Raw genomic sequence first — 16,963 nt, forward strand, 5'->3', positions numbered from 1 at the left:
ACCCCTCCTATGGGCAGGGCCTTAGGCGCCTGGGCCAATCAGGTCCTAGGCCCCTCCCCAGTGCATCCTACAATGCATCAGGAAGGGGCAGGCCTGCCATTGAGATAAAGGTGGGCCATGGAGAGGCACTTCAAGGACTACAGGGACCAGACGGGCTCCACCTGACCAGAAGAGGGAAGAATGTCTTCGGTAGACGACTGGCTCGCCTGCTCCAAAGAGCTTTAAACTAGGTGAGTTGGAGGAGGGTACTCACTCTCATCCTGGTGTGGTAAGTAACCATCCCGGTATGGTAAGTAACCACTCCACTACTGAGTCTGAGGTAAGTATTTTCATTGCAGACAGTACTGCAGGGGATAAACAAACTCGAAAGGGACAAAATAACTCAAACGGGGAAATAAGGGACACACTAAATCAAACGGGAAAATTACAGGCCGGTAAGTCTTACATCAATAGTGTGTAAACTTATGGAAACGTTGATTAAACACAAATTAGATATGGTTCTGGACGATGAGAGGCTGAGGGATCCCCATCAGCATGGATTTACAAAGGGAAGATCCTGCCAATCCAATCTAATCAGCTTCTTTGACTGGGTAACAAAAAAACTGGATAAGGGAAAGTCCCTGGATGTAGTGTATCTGAACTTCAGTAAGGCTTTTGATAGTGTTCCACACCGTAGATTATTGAACAAGATGAGTTCGCTGGGACTTGGAGAAACATTAACTGTATGGGTTAAAGACTGGCTCAGTGGCAGACTTCAAAGCGTGGTGGTAAACGGCACTCCCTCCGAAACGTTGGACGTGTTCAGTGGAGTACCGCAGGGCTTGGTCCTGGGTCCAATCCTATTTAATATCTTCTTATGGGATCTACCTCAGGGACTTCAGCGTAAAATTGCATTATTTGCCGATGACGCTAAATTATGTAATGTGGTAGGCGGAGATACCATACAAGACAGTATGACACAGGACCTACTTTTACTGGAGAAATGGTCTACTATTTGGCAGCTGAGCTTTAATGCCAAGAAGTGTAAAGTTATGCACCTTGGTAGTGGAAACCCTTGCAGAACCTACACTCTGAACGGTGAGACCTTAACTAGAATTGTTACAGAATGGGACCTGGGAGTAATCATTAGTGAAGATATGAAGGCTGCCAATCAAGTGGAGAAAGCTTCATCCAAGGCTAGACAGATGCTGGGTTGCATCCGGAGAAGTTTTGTCAGCTGTAAGCCCGAAGTGGTGATGCCGCTTTACAGGTCAATGGTGAGACCACATCTGGAATACTGTGTTCAATTTTGGAGGCCACATTATCGAAAGGATGTGTTGAGAATGGAGTCGGTTCAGAGATTGGCCACTAGGATGGTCTCGGGACTCAAGGATCTCCCATATGAAGAACGGCTAGGTAGGTTGCAGCTATACTCTCTCGAGGAACGCAGAGAGAGGGTAGACATGATAGAAACGTTTAAATATGTTACTGGCTGTATGGAGATGGAAGAAGACATCTTTTCCTTTACAGGACCTACGGCGACAAGAGGGCATCCGCTAAAAATCACGGGTGGGAGATTTCATGGGGACATTAGGAAGTATTTCTTCACCGAAAGGGTGGTTGATCATTGGAATAATCTTCCACTCCAGGTAGTAGAGGCCAGCAATGTGCTCGATTTTAAGAATAAATGGGATAAACATGTGGGTTCACTTTGAGGAAGTGCTTAGGGTGGGTGGGTTATTCGAGTGGGCAGACTTGTTGGGCCGTTGGCCCTTTTCTGCCGTCATACTCTATGTTTCTATGACCTGTCCAGCTGGCCATCAAAAAAAGGTTAAATGGGGGTTCGGAGTCATGGTGGAGGTTGGGGGTGGGGGTGAAAGGGGGTCCAGGAAGTGGGCTGGGCGGTCATACAGGGGGATAGGGGCTGTCTGGCAGGAAGGACCGGGCATCCCTCCTGCCGGTGAAGAGCACTTCGGGGGAGGGGGGTGTCTGGCAGGAGAGATTGGGCATCTCTCCTGCTGCGATCGTTGTGGGAGGGACAGGAGGACGGGACGGTTCCATGATTCTCTAACCGCCATTGTTTATAACAGATGCCAGATAGAGAATCCTCCTTCACCTAAAAGGTCTTGTTTTGGGTACTGGGACTTGGGCGAATTTTTGGTCTGGAATGTGTTGTAAGCATACACGTAGTGGCGGTCTGGGCGATTACACTGCTGTATGTACAGGTAGGCCATTCTTGGAAAAAACCCACATTTTGAACGTTTTTTTTCAAGAATGGACATTTCCTTGCTGCCTACTTTGTACACCTAGGGTCTTAAGCCAAAAGGAGATTTAGACGTTGTTTTTGATTATGCCCCTCCACATGTTTAACATCACTTTTGGCTACTAGATCTGGTGTTGGCTTTCTAGATTGGTGGGTTACGGTAATAGGGGAATTTAAAAGTACTCTGCCCACATATCTGTATCTATTTTTAATTAATATTTTTCCTTTATTCTCCTCTATGTTATGAGAATTTGAACTCCTAATTGTAGTGGACTTGAATTGAATAATTTATTTTTATTGCTTAATACAGGTGGAACCTTTTATAAAGATGCGCTGCTGAATGGCATACACTAAGGCCCGGATGCTGTACAGGATGCCCGGGAAGGGCGTCTTATACAGAATCAGGCCTAGGCCCACCCAAAATAATCAAAAACTCTTTATTTTCAACTCTTCGTTGTTCGTAAGGGAAAACAACCAAAATACATGTTTTAGAGCAAGATTTAAAACAGTGTATATTGTTTCCTTGAGGTCCAATAAAGGCAATCTTGATACTTTTGAGTGCCTTCTTTTAAGGTGTAACTAGGGTAACCAGGTTACCCATTCCAGAAGGAAGCCTTTTTGGCCAGTCCTGGATTTCTGCCAACCTCATCCTGGTGCAATATGGGATCGGCAGTACTGATTTCAATGGATAGAATAATGGACTACAAATATTACACTGCTTTGGGATATAATTTTAAAACCAGGACTGGCCAAAAAGTCTGCCTTCTGGAATGGATAACCTAATCACCCTAGGTCAGTGTCCCGCAAACATTGTCAAACAGATATCGACACGATGGCATCACACACATGCATGATTACATCACATCAATGCTTGCGCATGTGCAAAGGCCCTCCAGACAGACCCTGAGCTACCAGTAGGGGGTGCCTGCAGGGAAGACATGCTAAGAGAAGGAAAGGTGCCAATGCTGGCTATTTGCCTAGAGGATTTGCCTCTCACTCCAAGAGGCACGTCCTGTAGGCAGTCAGCTAGTATTGGCGCATCTCCTCCTTCCCAGCATCTCGTGGCACACCTGAAATCTTAGGAGGCACACAGTTTGCGATCCACTGCCCTAAGTGTAACAGTTCTTAGGACAGAAACTGTTTTTGCTTCTGATGCAGACACCTGTTGCTGAAACATATCAGGCAGTGTTTGAATGTTTGAATAATAGGACAATACACACGCACTATTATGCACTACTATTAAAAGTTGCTTTATGAATAAATTGCATTCTGATGGCTGCCTTTTTGTTGGATTTATTAAAAAAAAAAAAAAAGACAAAAATGTTGCTGTGTAAATTTGTCATAGTGCATCCTTGCAATGGAGTGGGCAATTCTATAAGAAGCATCTTGTGCTCATATACTGACATTCCTTAGCATCAGCAGCAGATGAATCCAGAGACTAGTTGGTTGTGCTCATCTACCAGTAGCTGGAGATAGAATTCACATTTTGAACTCTGCTTTATTGGATGTCAAGCCTTCTAGCCTTGGTTTCTGCTGCTGTGCTCCTGAGATGAGCAGTGATCTGGTTGAGCATTCCCAGCTTTAGGGGTTATACCTGATCCCTCCAGGTTCCTGCCCCACCTTCTGGGGGATACACCTGGTCACCCCAGGTCCCTATCCCATCCTTCCAGTGCTTTAAAGTGCAGATTCTCCTCTCCCACATAAAAAAGCACTGAAGACTGTACTGTGTCAGATAGAGGCCTCATCAGTTACCTATGCTAACAATGTGACAGTTGTGGCCTGATGGCTCTCCTGATGAAAGGCCACAAAGTGGGTAAGGGATCCTACTTGCCATCCCTAGATGAAGTATGCATATTTTATATATGCATTTTTTGTGTTTTTTTCTGCAGGTATTTTCTGTGTATATTCTCTGTGTATATTTTCAGCAGATATTTTCACCGTACATTTTCTGCGTACGTCCAAGGGGCTCTGGACCTGTGGGGTCTTAGTTATATCATGGGTCTTGTCACACCAGCACCCCTGAGATACGCAATGAGCCCACAGGATCGTGACAAAACTTCTGGTCCAGTGTGTCCCTTACAACCAAGGAAACCTTCAGGATTTATCTGGCTGGCTAACACCCTAACAGGGTCATACAAGTAATGAGGCTCAGTCAGAAATGGCAAAAACAATAGCTTTATTTCAGCAACTGGCCAAATAAACCATAATACAGGCTTCAGCCTTGCAGTTTCAAAAAAAAAAAAAAAAACCCAAAACAAACAACACTCATTCCATGAATTCATACAGTTCTCAAACAGAGGAAAAAACCAAAATCAAAGGTTCCACGTTTGTCAGTAATGGCTTAAACACAGTCCCCTGCTTCTGGACTTTAACAGTACATTCATAACACAGTCCTCTTCACCAGAGCAGTTAGTTTATATACTTTAGACTTGCAATATTCACTCAGATGTTTATTCAAAATGAGCACTGACAGTCCTTGGCCAGATAATGAAAAGTAAAAAAATCTCACAGCAAACTGGGTAGCATAGCATACAGGTACATTACATGGCTTCACTTCAGCCTAACCTTTCTTTAAATAAGCTGTTTCTTTATAAGTAAAACTTGTGTTCAGAAACACAGGCACTGCTAGGAAAAACTTAGAACAGCCCAGCATGTAGAGAAGTTTAATTCAGAGCTAACGTTCAGTGCAGATATTCTAAGTACAGTTCCTTCTGAAACGTTGCTGTAGCAACTACACACAGCTGTGAGAGAGGAACGTGATTGCCTAGTCTGGCTGCTAGCAAGGAAAAACATGCAAATGTTTGTAGGAATCAAAATCGGTGCTTTAAGGCAACATTCAAAGTCCAGAATTCTAGGAGAGGAAAACTAAACTCTCCTCAAAGAAAAAAACAAAACCATAGCTACAAGCAGGCACAGTTCAAATGCACAGCTTATCTTACATCTCAGCGTCTGCAGGCAGAAAACAAAACACATACGTTTCACTGCACTTCCATGTCCACAGAAAAAGTTTCAGCTCCTACCAGACTCTCCTGGATGTCCATTGCTTCTCCTTGGTCCTGTTCACAAATTCCAGAGGGAGAAAACATCTCCTCTGCTTCTGCCGTATGCCAATCTGTTTCTCCAGCCTCCTCTGGCTGGTCAGAGAAAATCTCACTCTCTTCCTGGCTTTCATCAGCTGCAGTCCCTGTTTGCCTCTCTCCTCTTGCTACTCTGGACTGCCTCGCTTTAAGCTGTGGAGAGACACACACACTGAGCCTGGATGGGGGAAGGGCTCTCCATACACTAGCTTGGTCCGTTTATCTATATGCAGGTTTCCTTACAGCCCTGGCTCTTAAAGGGACAGGCTGCTGGAAAGGTAGTAATCTCCTGGTAGTGTCAGGGACAGGTTTAAACTGGGTAAAGTTTTCCTGCCTGTCCTTTTCCTGCCATTCCTCATCTGATGCAATCTCTCTGTCTAAGTAGTAGTGAACTAATTCTGAAGTCTGAGTTTCAACTTGATCAGCTTTCCTGCATTGAGGTTTAGTGAATTTCCTCCCCATCTTTGGGACAAAACCAGAAACGGAATTGGGTTTGTCACAGTATGTGCTCATGGGCGGGTGCGAAGCAAAGGTATGCAGCATCTATAAAGATCGTAATTAGAAAAAAACCAGAGTTATTATAGAACAACCACTAAACTGGTATAAAAAGAGCTCTATAATATCTATGTCAAACAAAATGTGGAGTGCAGTCACTGAAAAAATGTATATGCAATATTTAAAAAATTTTTGTGTATAGGAAGACCTCTGTGTGGATTAGTTAGTCAAACAAACGAATTAACGTTCAATACTACAACCCAGAGGGGCGGAGCTTAGCTGCCAACAGGAATGGATGAATGATCTAGCTCCCCCTTCTCAGTAGTTTTGAAGGTTTCAGTCATTGTTATTTTCACCTTTTTCAAAGTTAATTTTTGTCTCAGTGATAGCAGAGCAGTATGGCATCCAAAAAACAAACAAAATTGCAGGCTGCTTTTGGAACCAGTGGTGCAAAGAGATCAAAACCAGACCCTCCTACGCCTTCCAAGGTACTTTTACCGGTAGACCAGAGCGAGACAAGTGATCTGGTAATGTTATAATTAAATAAAATATTGGATTCAGTACAAGAAAACACAGGAAAACTAAATATAATTCAGTCTGAAGTATTCAGTTTATCACAGAAACTATCATTGTGCTCTATCAGGATAGATCAGTTAGAGCAAAGAGTTCAGGGATGTGAGGAAGAAATAAGTAAAGCTTCAGCAGACAGGAAAATAATAGTTTGGCTACAGATTTGGAGCATGCAGACAATTATAGTAGAAGAAATAATTTATGTCTTCTAAGGTTTCCTAAGGGTAGTGAAGGAACTAATGTGATTCAGTTTCTGGAGGAGAATATACCTAAAATGCTATCAATACAATTTTGCTTCCCTCTGGAGATAGAAAGAGCCCATCGGGTACCTGGGTATAGATCTAGTAACCAGAGAGGTCCTAGACCACTGATAATTCGGCTCCTCAGATACCAACAAAGGCTTCAAATTTTATCTACAGCAAAACAGCATAAGTCTCAAGTGGCAGGAGCAAAAAATCTTGTTTCTGCCTGATTTTGAAAAACAGACTGCTTTAGTAAGGAAAGAATTTTTAAATTTGAGACTGCAGCTTAAATTAATGGGAGCAAAATATGGTCTTTTTTAGCCAGCCATTATGAAAGTAACTGTAAATAATAAAACAACAGTGGTGCCTCACACAACAAACTTAATTCGTTCCAGGAGCAAGTTTGTTATGCAAAAAGTTCGTTATGTGAAACGCGTTAAGCGCAGTGACTAACGACTGCCTGCAGTGCCTGCGCGGAAGGATGCAATACATCGGCAGCGATCGTGGAAGCTCGGGCGACTTCGTTGTGTGAAACGAAGTTCGTTGTATGAATCATGAAATGAAGTTCGTTGTGTGCAGCGTTCGCTGTGCGAGGCGTTCTTTATGTGAGGCACCACTGTACTTTGAAGATCCCAAAAAGTTGTAGGAATTTATTGCTGGACAGGAAGTACAGATGGATTAATGTAAGAATTGACTCAGAGGAAATAGGGCTGAAGTGAGTGATCTGCTGTTTTTACAAGATATTAGAAGATTTGCCCCGGGTGCACTTCCCAAGGGGGTTTACAACTGGCCACCCACCGGGGAATAGGCTGCCATCGGGGAATAGGCTGCCACTGCCGCCATCGGGAACAGGCTGGCACTGAGTTCTCCCTCCCTGCTTTTCTTCCCCATGGGGCCGACCAATTTTCACCACCTGACGTCAATTCTGACATTGGAGAAGACGTTCTGGGCCAGCCAGCTAATCGCTGCCTGGCTGGCCCAGAACGTCCTTTCCGACGTTAGAATTGACGTCGGGTGGCGAGTGTTGGTTGGCCCCAAGGGGAAGAAAAGCAGGGAGGGAGAACTCGGCGCCGGCCTGTTTCCGATGGTGGCAGTAGCATGTTTCCCAATGGTGGTGGAATGGGGGAGGGCAGGGAGCAAGAAAGAAAGGGGGAAGGGTGAAACAAAGAAAGAAAGAAAAAAATGGGGCACGGAGAGAGAGAAAGACAGACATAGAGAAAGAAAGGGGGCATGGAGAGAGAAAAAAAGAAGGGGGCAGGATGAAACAAAGAAAAAGTTGGGGGAGGGAATGAGGTCTGGAGGAGAGGAAGCATACAGGAGCCTGAAAGAAGGGAAGAAATATTGGATGCACAGTCAGAAGAATAAAGTGCAACCAGAGACTGATGAATTAACCAAACAAAGGTAGGAGAAATGATTTTATTTTCAATTTAGTGATCAAAATGTGTCCGTTTTGAGAATTTATATATGCTGTCTATATTTTGCACTATGGCCCCCTTTTACTAAACTGCAATAGTGGTTTTTAGTGTAGGGAGCCTATGAGCGTCGAGAGACGCATGGGCATTCAGCGCAGCTCCCTGCGCTAAAAAACAGTATTGCGGTTTTGGAAAAAGGGAGGGGGTATATTTGTCTATTTTTGTATAGTTGTTACTGAGGTGACATTGCATAAAGTCATCTGCCTTGAGCTCTTTGAAAACCCTTGGAATATAAATGATAATTAACATTTTCTCTGCGTAGTGTGCTTTGTATTTTAGATCATTTTGACTTGGCTACAAAGGTAAGGGGGAGTGAGGGAGGGGAGCTGCTGAAAGACATCCAGCAATCCTTGCAGGCTTGACTGTGCAGGGAATTATTTTTGTAAAATCATGTTTTGTTATGTGACTGGTATTATTTAGACTTTATTTTCTATGAATGAATAGAATGAAAATGATATAAAATTACTTGCTTGTTTTTATGTGCATGCGCTGAAGGAAAGTGGAGAGAGAGTGGGCTGAGGACGCTGAAGGGAAATGGGGAAGAGAGAGTGGGGAGAAGATGTTGATTTAAAAATTGACAATTGTACAGAATATTGTTTCTTTTTATACTTTAATATACTAAATTCAATATAAAACAATTCAAGGCTTGTGTGGATGGAATCAGGTGGTTTGCGGGGATGGGGACCGAGCTTACGGGGATTAGTCCAATAAAATGGTATTTTCTTATTTCTCATCATTTGTTTTATTTTTATTTGTTAATTTGTAAAGTGGTGATTGTTATGTATCAGTTTTTTCAAATTTACATCTACTGTCTTTATATTTTGCACAGTATTAGAGTACATGTGTTACTGTTTTTGTGGTGATGTGGTGTTGCATTGTATGCAGAGTCTGGTTTCTTGGCGGTTCAGTTTAACTTTTGTCTACATATTTCTATTTTTAGTTTGTGATTATTCCATATTGGGCGAGGGTGTATCTCTGTTCTGTGTGTATGAAAAGAACATAGTTTTCAGTTGGCATTGACTGTAGGATCAATTGACTGTGCGGGAACTGGCTTGTTTAGTTTTACAATGTATGTGTTGGTGTTCTAGTGCTCACTGCAGTGTTTAAGATGCTGCCTTTTTCTAGGTACACTCTTGTGCGATATGTGGATTGTTACTAAAAATCATATTTTTCATATAGATGGGGGGGGGGGGTCAAAAAATGATGGGCCCCGGGTGTCACATATTCTAGGTACCTTACAAAGAAGAAAAAAGAAAACAGAAAACCCAAAAAAACACACACAAAATTAAAATATAAAAAATATATATATAAAAAATATAAAAAACATAAACGAGAAACAATATAAAAATAAAAAAGTAAAAACAATAAAGAATGTATTTTTCCTTCTTTCCCGTTTCGGCTTTTGTTTTTTATTTTGCCGGTTTGTTTTCATCTCTCAGCTGTTATGTCTGTTTTTGACTCACTTCCGGTAGTGACGTCTCTACCGGGGGTATTTAAATTTCAGAATTTCAGAGCCGCCCCATGGAAGCCATCTTTTTGGACTCAGTTGAAGCGGTTGTTTCCGCTCTTTCAAGGTACAAGTTAGTATTTCAACACTAAGAAGTTAAAACTTAATGAGAAACTGTCTAAGTTCCTTTTTGTTTTATCTCTCTTTGTTTTGCAGACTGATCGGTCGGGTCACACCCTGATGCAGCTAGTCGGTGAAACGCTGGCCTCCATCGGTGTGCCTATCAGTTGAAGATTGGATTCATGATTGGAAGCGGCATAATTTTACTTCATGCAATATTTTACTACATGTAATGTAATGTAATTTATTTCTTATATACCGCTACATCCGTTAGGTTCTAAGCGGTTTACAGAAAATATACATTAAGATTAGAAATAAGAAAGGTACTTGAAAAATTCCCTTACTGTCCCGAAGGCTCACAATCTAACTAAAGTACCTGGAGGGTAATAGAGAAGTGAAAAGTAGAGTTAGAGGAAAAATAAAAATAAAATAAACATTTTAACAAGACAGCATTGATCTAAATATTTTGGAAGGTAGAAGAGAGGAGAGAAAGGAATAGAAGCAGAAGGGGGAGCCGTTGAACAATATAATTCTGGAAAAATTTAAATGATAGAAATAGAACAAAACAAAGACAAAAGGCAAAACAATAGATAAGATTAAAGATAAATCATAAGCTGGAAAGAAAAATAAAATAAAACTTTGTCTTCAATCCACGGTTTCAGCGTCAGTGATGAAGTGGAGCAAGTAAGTTTAGGAGGAGCGATTGACGTTTCCAGAAAGGGCTTCTTCAGGGAAGAGACTTGGCAGACAGTCCCAGGATGCCTATGTCTCCTCCCCTGCGATGTTCTCCCATCCATGCATTCCCTCCCAGACACACTGCCCGTGCCCCAGCCGCTCCAAGGAGGCTGCCCCAGATGAGGCCCACGGTGAATGCAGGATTCTCTCCTCTGCGGGAAAGCCGCCCGGAGCCGACAGTCGATCTTCTTAGCGGATTGCATGGGGGGAAGAGTTCACACTCTTGGTAGGATCGGGTCTGTGTGCTCTCGGTGGTTGTGGCTGGTCTCGTTGCTGCTTAGGTGTAAAAGCAGTTGATCTCCTACTTCTGATAATATTTAAAAGCAAGCATATTGATTTTTCCAACGGAATGCTGGGGGAAGAGCTTACTTGTTTGGCTGGATCAGGGCAAAGGGCTCTCGGTAGTGGTGGCTGATCCTGTTGCTGCTTAGGTGTAAAAAACAGTTGATCTTCCTAGTGGACTGCAGGGGGAGGTGGAGCTCACACTCTTGGTTGGATCGGGTCTGTGTGCTCATGGTAGTTGCGGATAGTTCCGCTGCTGCTGAGGTGTAAAAGCAGTTGATTTCCCACTGTTGCTGATATTTAAAAGCAGGTAGATTGATCTCTCCAATGGACTGCAGAGGGAGGAGCTCACATGCCTGGCTCTATCGGGGCAAAGGGCTCTTGGTAGTGGTGGCTGGTCCTGCTGCTGCTTAGGTGTAAAAGCAGTTGATTTTCCTAGCGAACTGCAGGGAGGGTGGAGCTCATATTTTTGCAGGACCGGGACTGTGGGTTTTTGGTGGGTTGGTCCCGTTGCTGCTTAGGTGTAAAAGCAATTGATCTCCCACTGCTGCTGATATTTAAAAGCAGGCAGATTGTCCAGGGAGAGGAGCTCTGCACTCAAACTGCCATCCTCCTTGCCTCCAAGTTCCGGAATGTCATAAATAAAATATGGTAGTCCTGGTGATTTATTGGGGTAAATGTATTAATTCTATGTGTATGATTTCTTGGCGTTTAGTTAATATTTTAATTAAATGGGAAACTGATTAGGAATAAGGTATGATAGATAAATGAATTACCTGTAATATTGATTTAGAACCCATACTGTTTTAAGTTAGGTGTGAAGAAAAGGAGAATGGTTTTTTTTTAATATAACGGTTATTATTTAAGTGTCTTACCATTCAACTATACCGCAGTGTTGAAATTGATTGCTGTATGTTATATAATGGATAATTTCTGTCTTTATATATCTTTTATATTTTTGTTGTTTAGATTATGCGCTCCTTTTACAAAGTGTGTTTTTAGCGCACACTCAGGATTAGATCGCACTATAGCGTGTGCTAGCTATAAAATTACCGCCTGATTAAAAGGAGGCAGTAGTGGCTAATGTGTGTGGCATTTTAATGCATGCTAAGCACACGCTAAAACCACTAGCGTGCCCTTGTAAAAGGAGCCCTATATTTTGGGTGGTTTGGAAATTGGAAAGGGTATACTTTTACTTAATGAAATATACATCCTGAATAAAATATAAGGGTTTGGGGGAATTGATTGGGATAAATATATTCACTTTATATATAGATTTTGAATCTGTTGATTAGGGATAGGTAAATATGTATTTGATATTTATGAATTTTCAAATTATAATTCCCTGTCTACTTCAAATTTATTTATAGGATTATAATGTATGTATGAACTTAGATAAGTGCTGATTTATATTTTTTTATCCTGTATTTTAATTGAATCTTGGTTAAATTTTGGGAGGGTTGATGATTTTATTATTGTATTTATGATTGGAAAAGGTGTATTTTACTTTATGAAATATTTGCTCACATATAATTGATAAAAGGATTGTAGGGGGATGGATAATGGGTCTGCCCATATGCATCTAAGCTGACCATGAGGTATGGCAGGGGGAGGGGGGAATGGGGAGGTATGGGGTGTAAATGAGTTTAGGATGTGTGTGAAACTTTAAATTTTATATTCCAGTAATATAATAATAGCTTATGCTTTAATATTGTTTAAATTATTGCAATGGTGATAATACTTTATTCTTTGAATTTGAATGGGCTTAACCATCCCATTAAAAGGAAAAAATTCTTACTTTTTTTTAAAATCAAAATGTTGATATTTATTTCCTACAGGAAACCTATCTGTTTGTGATTGAACCTGCTAAGCTAGAAGGGGGATGGATAAAGCACTGCTTCTTTGCTCCTGTAATTAGGAAAAAGGCAGGGGTAGCAATCTTGGCCAATAAGGATATTTCCACCACATTTGATAATTTTCGGGCAGATCCATTGGGTGGATGGCTCCATGTTAATATGACTTCAGGAAAAGATACTCTGACACTTTTAATAATTATGCACCTAACATTAATCAGGCAGATTTCTTTAAAAACTCCAACAAATTATTCTGTCACTAGCTACATCTAATTTAATAGTTGCTGGAGATTTTAATGCTGTCATGGATCCTATAATGGACAAACAACCATCTAGATCATTAAAATCATTAGGTCTTGATAATTTTTTACGATTCATGTGGATTTAAAGATATATGGAGGATTTTTCATTTTAATGCTCGTGAATTCTCTTTTTGTTCCCAAGTTCATAAATCATTCTCTAGAATTGATTATTTTTTTGTTTCAGATCATTTAATTCTGCAGGTCACCAAGACTAGCAGAGATCCGATTCTTTTGTCAGATCATGCTGGCATTTGGATAGAATATAGATATGCTGACGAATATATTAATAGACCTGTTTGGAGATTCAATAATACATTGCTTGCAGACTCAAACTTCCTTGAGGAAATTCAAATTAAAATGAATGAATATTTTAATTTCAATTCCTCAGAGGAAATCCCTCTGGAAATTATTTGGGATGTTTTTAAAGCCACAATGAGAAGGCACATAATTTAATATTCGGCACATATTAGGAAATTACTTAAATTAGAATTTTACAAATTAGAGCAAACTGTTATGATGTTGTAGTCACAATTGGCACTAAAATGGGATCAAGTTACTCTGCCCTGTTGAAAGCTAAATATAAATATAATGAGGTTTCCTCATAATTGGCTAGGAAAGATTTGTTTTCTCAACAGGCTCTGTATTATGGAAACTCGAATAAAGCAGGAAAATTATTGGCTAATTAACTCAAAGCAAAAAAAAAAAAAAAAAAACAAACAAAAAGAAAAGTTAAGATTGTGGCTATTAAAGATGACAATGGTAAAATTCATACCCATATTGGAAATGTTTTAAACAATTTTTGGAATATTATAAGGCTTTATATTCTTCTGAGCTTTATTCAGATAAAGAACAAGATGGTAGGGAATTTTTAAATTTAATAAATGGGACAAAGGTTCCTGAGCATATAAAGAAAAATCTTGAAGCGCCTATTTCATCTGCAGAACTCCAGGCAACATTGAAGTCTTTCAGGGTTGGATCCGCTCCGGGTAGTGATGGATTCACAGTGGAGTTTTTTAAAATCTTTTCAAAAATTATTACTACCTCATCTTTTAAATTTATATCAGTCACAACTGATTAAGGTACTATGGCGGAGTCTTTATTGTTTTTCTGAAGCCAAATAGAGATCCCATGTTGGTTTCAAACTATAGGCCTCTTTCTTTAATTAATGTAGATGGAAAACTCCTGGCTAAGTTATTGGCTTTGCACTTAGCTAAGGCTCTCCCTTATATAATCGGTATGCTAAATGCATAGAACTATGGATCATAAAGTGACTGACATGTTAGGAAATGGTTGACAGGAAAGTGACAGAGGGATTTCATTCTGAGGAAAATGATGTTACCAGTGGTGTGCCACATGGTTTGATTCTTGGACGTTTTTAACATTTTTGTAAGCAATACTGTTAAGACTGTTAGGTAATGTTTACTTTTTTGTGGATGATATCAAAATCTGTAATAGGGTAGACACCCCTGGCGATGTGGATAACCTGAGGAAGGACCTAGTGAAGACTGAAGAATGGTCCAAAATTTGTTAGCTAAGATTTAATGCTAAAAAATGCAGAGTCGAATATTTGGGCTGCAATAACTTGAGGAAACAGGGGGTGAAGAACTTTCATGCACGAACAAGGAACAGGACTTGGGCGTGATCATGTGATGATGTTAAGGTGGCCGAACAGGTAGAAAAAGGTGATGGTGAAAGGATGCTTGGGTGCATAGGGAGAGGAATGGTCAATAGGAAAAAGGAGATGATGATGCCTCTGTATAAGACTCTGGTGAGACTTCATTTAGAAAATTATGTACAATTCTGGAGACTGTTCTTTCAAAAAGATATAAACAGGATGGAGTCAGTCTGGAGGATGCTGCTAAATCGATCAGTGGTCTTCATCATAAAGCATATGGGAACAAACTTAAAGATCTCAAAATGTATGCTTTGGATGAAAGGTGGGAGAGGGGAGATATAATAGACACGTGGAGGGGCATAATAAAAAAAAAAATGTCTAAGTCCCCTTTTGGCCTAAGGCCTTAAACATTGAAAGTAGAAGCAGAGAAAATGTCCATTATAAAAAACAATGTCCAAAAGGAGGTTTGTTTTGATAATGGCCTGCCTCTACATTCAACTGTTTAAATGCCCAGACCACCACTACGTCTAAACTTATACCATATAATCAACCTAAAAAGCCTAAGCCCCAACATCCAAAACAAGGGCTTTTAGGTGAAGGAGGAGCCAGTCCTTCGCCTAAAAGCTAGATTCTGTAACCGGTGTCTGTCCTAAACAACACCGGTTACAGAATCCACCCCCCTCAACGATCCAGGCAGGAGGGAGCCCAAACCCTCCTGCCCTGTTGAACCACGACCCCCCCAACAACATCAGGGCAAGAGGGAGCCCAACCTCTCTTGCCCCATGATCCCCAACCCCCCCGACGACATCGTGGCAAGAGGGAGCCCAATCCCTCTTGCCCGTGATCCCAACCCCCTCGACATCGGGGCAAGAGGAAGCCCAAGCCCTCTTGCCCCACAATCCCCAACCCCTGACAACATCGGGGCAAGAGGGAGCCCATGTCCTCTTGCCCCGCAATCCCTGATCCCCAACCCCCCTCCCCCCACACATGATCCGGCCAGGAGGGAGCTCAAAAGTGGGTGGAAATCTTGGTGCGTCTTATGCAGGGCCGCCATCAGAAATTTCTGGGCCCCTTACTGAGCAATCCTATTGGGCCCCCCACGCACCCCTTCCCCCCCCCCTTCCCCCCCCTTTCTTCCATGGGCCGAATACACACATACTTTTCTGCTAATGCTCCACCTAAGCCAGTCCCTTAAAATTTTCTCACGTCCATTGGGTGATTTGGCATAGAGGAAATATTCATAAAAAGAACGTCGTCAAGATCTTTATTCATAGACTGTGCCATTTGCTTTAAATCATCTTCCATCATTAATCCAAATTGCACAATTCTTTCTCTGTCTTTGTCCTGAATGACATCTGGCCACATTGCTGGATCCTTCCAGTCAACAAATTTATGAGCAGGCGCGGAGAACGCATTTTTAAACAAATGTAGTTTATCCTTGTAATCCTTATGTAATTTTAATCATCTATGGATATGTTTGTATGTTTATTGTTCAAATGGTTTTATTTATTTCCCCAAATTTATTTTTGTTATACGCATTGAAAATATTTGATATTGCGTTTAAATCAAAATCTCAATAAACTTGAAACTTGAAACGAGTGCCCGTGAGATTGTGGGAGGGTTAAATACTCAAAACTTAGAAGAATAACAATTTACTTAAAGTTTTTGCTACGCCAGCTTTCTGGTATCTTTACATACAGTGGCGTACGTAGCATATGTAACACCCGGGGCCCATCATTTTTTGGCACCCCCCCATCTGTAAGAAAAACATGATTTTTAGTAACAAACCACACGTCACACATGAGTACCTAGGAAAAGGCAGCATCTTACATATTGCAGTGAGCAGTACATCAATACACCCATTGTAAAACTAAACAAGCCAGACCAGCACAGATCAATCCTACACCGTCAATCCTAACAGAAAACCATGTCTTTGTAATATTTAAAAATTTTTTTAAAACGTATTTATTTAATGACGCTTTTAATATTTGAAACTTTTTCATGCTTTGGAGATCTTTCTTAAACTGTGCTTTGGTTTTATAACCCCTTACCTTTTGTCTTTACCTTTTCTACCAAATTTAAGATTGTAACTTTTAATTACTTCCCTCCCACCTCATGTTTGTATTTTATGTAATTGTATTGTTAATACGTTAGTTTCTCTGTTTTATTCTCTACTTGGATTATGTACATCGCCTAGCAATTTTAATAGGCGATTCATCAAATGAATAAATAAACTTGAAACTTGAAACTTTCGAACACACAGAACACAGAAAACACCTTCGCCTAGTATTGAATATGTGATCACAAACTAACCCCTCACCCTTTTACAAAACTGTAGTGTGGATTTTAGCCATAGTGGTAACAGCCCTGATGCTCATAGAATTCTGAGCATCAGAGCTGCTACCACCACGGCTGGCGCTAAAAAACGCTCCACAGTTTTGTAAAAGGGGGGAAAAAATAGAAATACACAATTTCAACGCTCTAGCTCAGAGGTGCCCAAACTTTTTGAGC

The 16,963-nt window shown here is 41.0% G+C and overlaps 1 protein-coding gene across 2 annotated transcripts in view; it reads right to left on the reverse strand.

Moving 5' to 3' along the window:
• SLC38A4 (solute carrier family 38 member 4) overlaps nucleotides 1-16,963 on the reverse strand; it is a 207,504-nt gene that overhangs the window by 173,938 nt on the left and 16,603 nt on the right. Inside the window, exon 1 of one of the 2 annotated variants that reach the window (XM_033957518.1) lies at nucleotides 5,263-5,339. The exons of the other annotated variant lie outside the window; for it this stretch is intronic. The gene's annotated coding sequence lies outside the window, so the exon portion shown is untranslated. Of the gene's footprint in view, nucleotides 1-5,262; nucleotides 5,340-16,963 lie in introns of those variants that run through there. 2 annotated transcript variants of the gene reach the window in all.

Source organism: Geotrypetes seraphini, chromosome 9 (genome assembly GCF_902459505.1).
Source record: "Geotrypetes seraphini chromosome 9, aGeoSer1.1, whole genome shotgun sequence".
Lineage (NCBI taxonomy): Eukaryota > Metazoa > Chordata > Amphibia > Gymnophiona > Dermophiidae > Geotrypetes > Geotrypetes seraphini.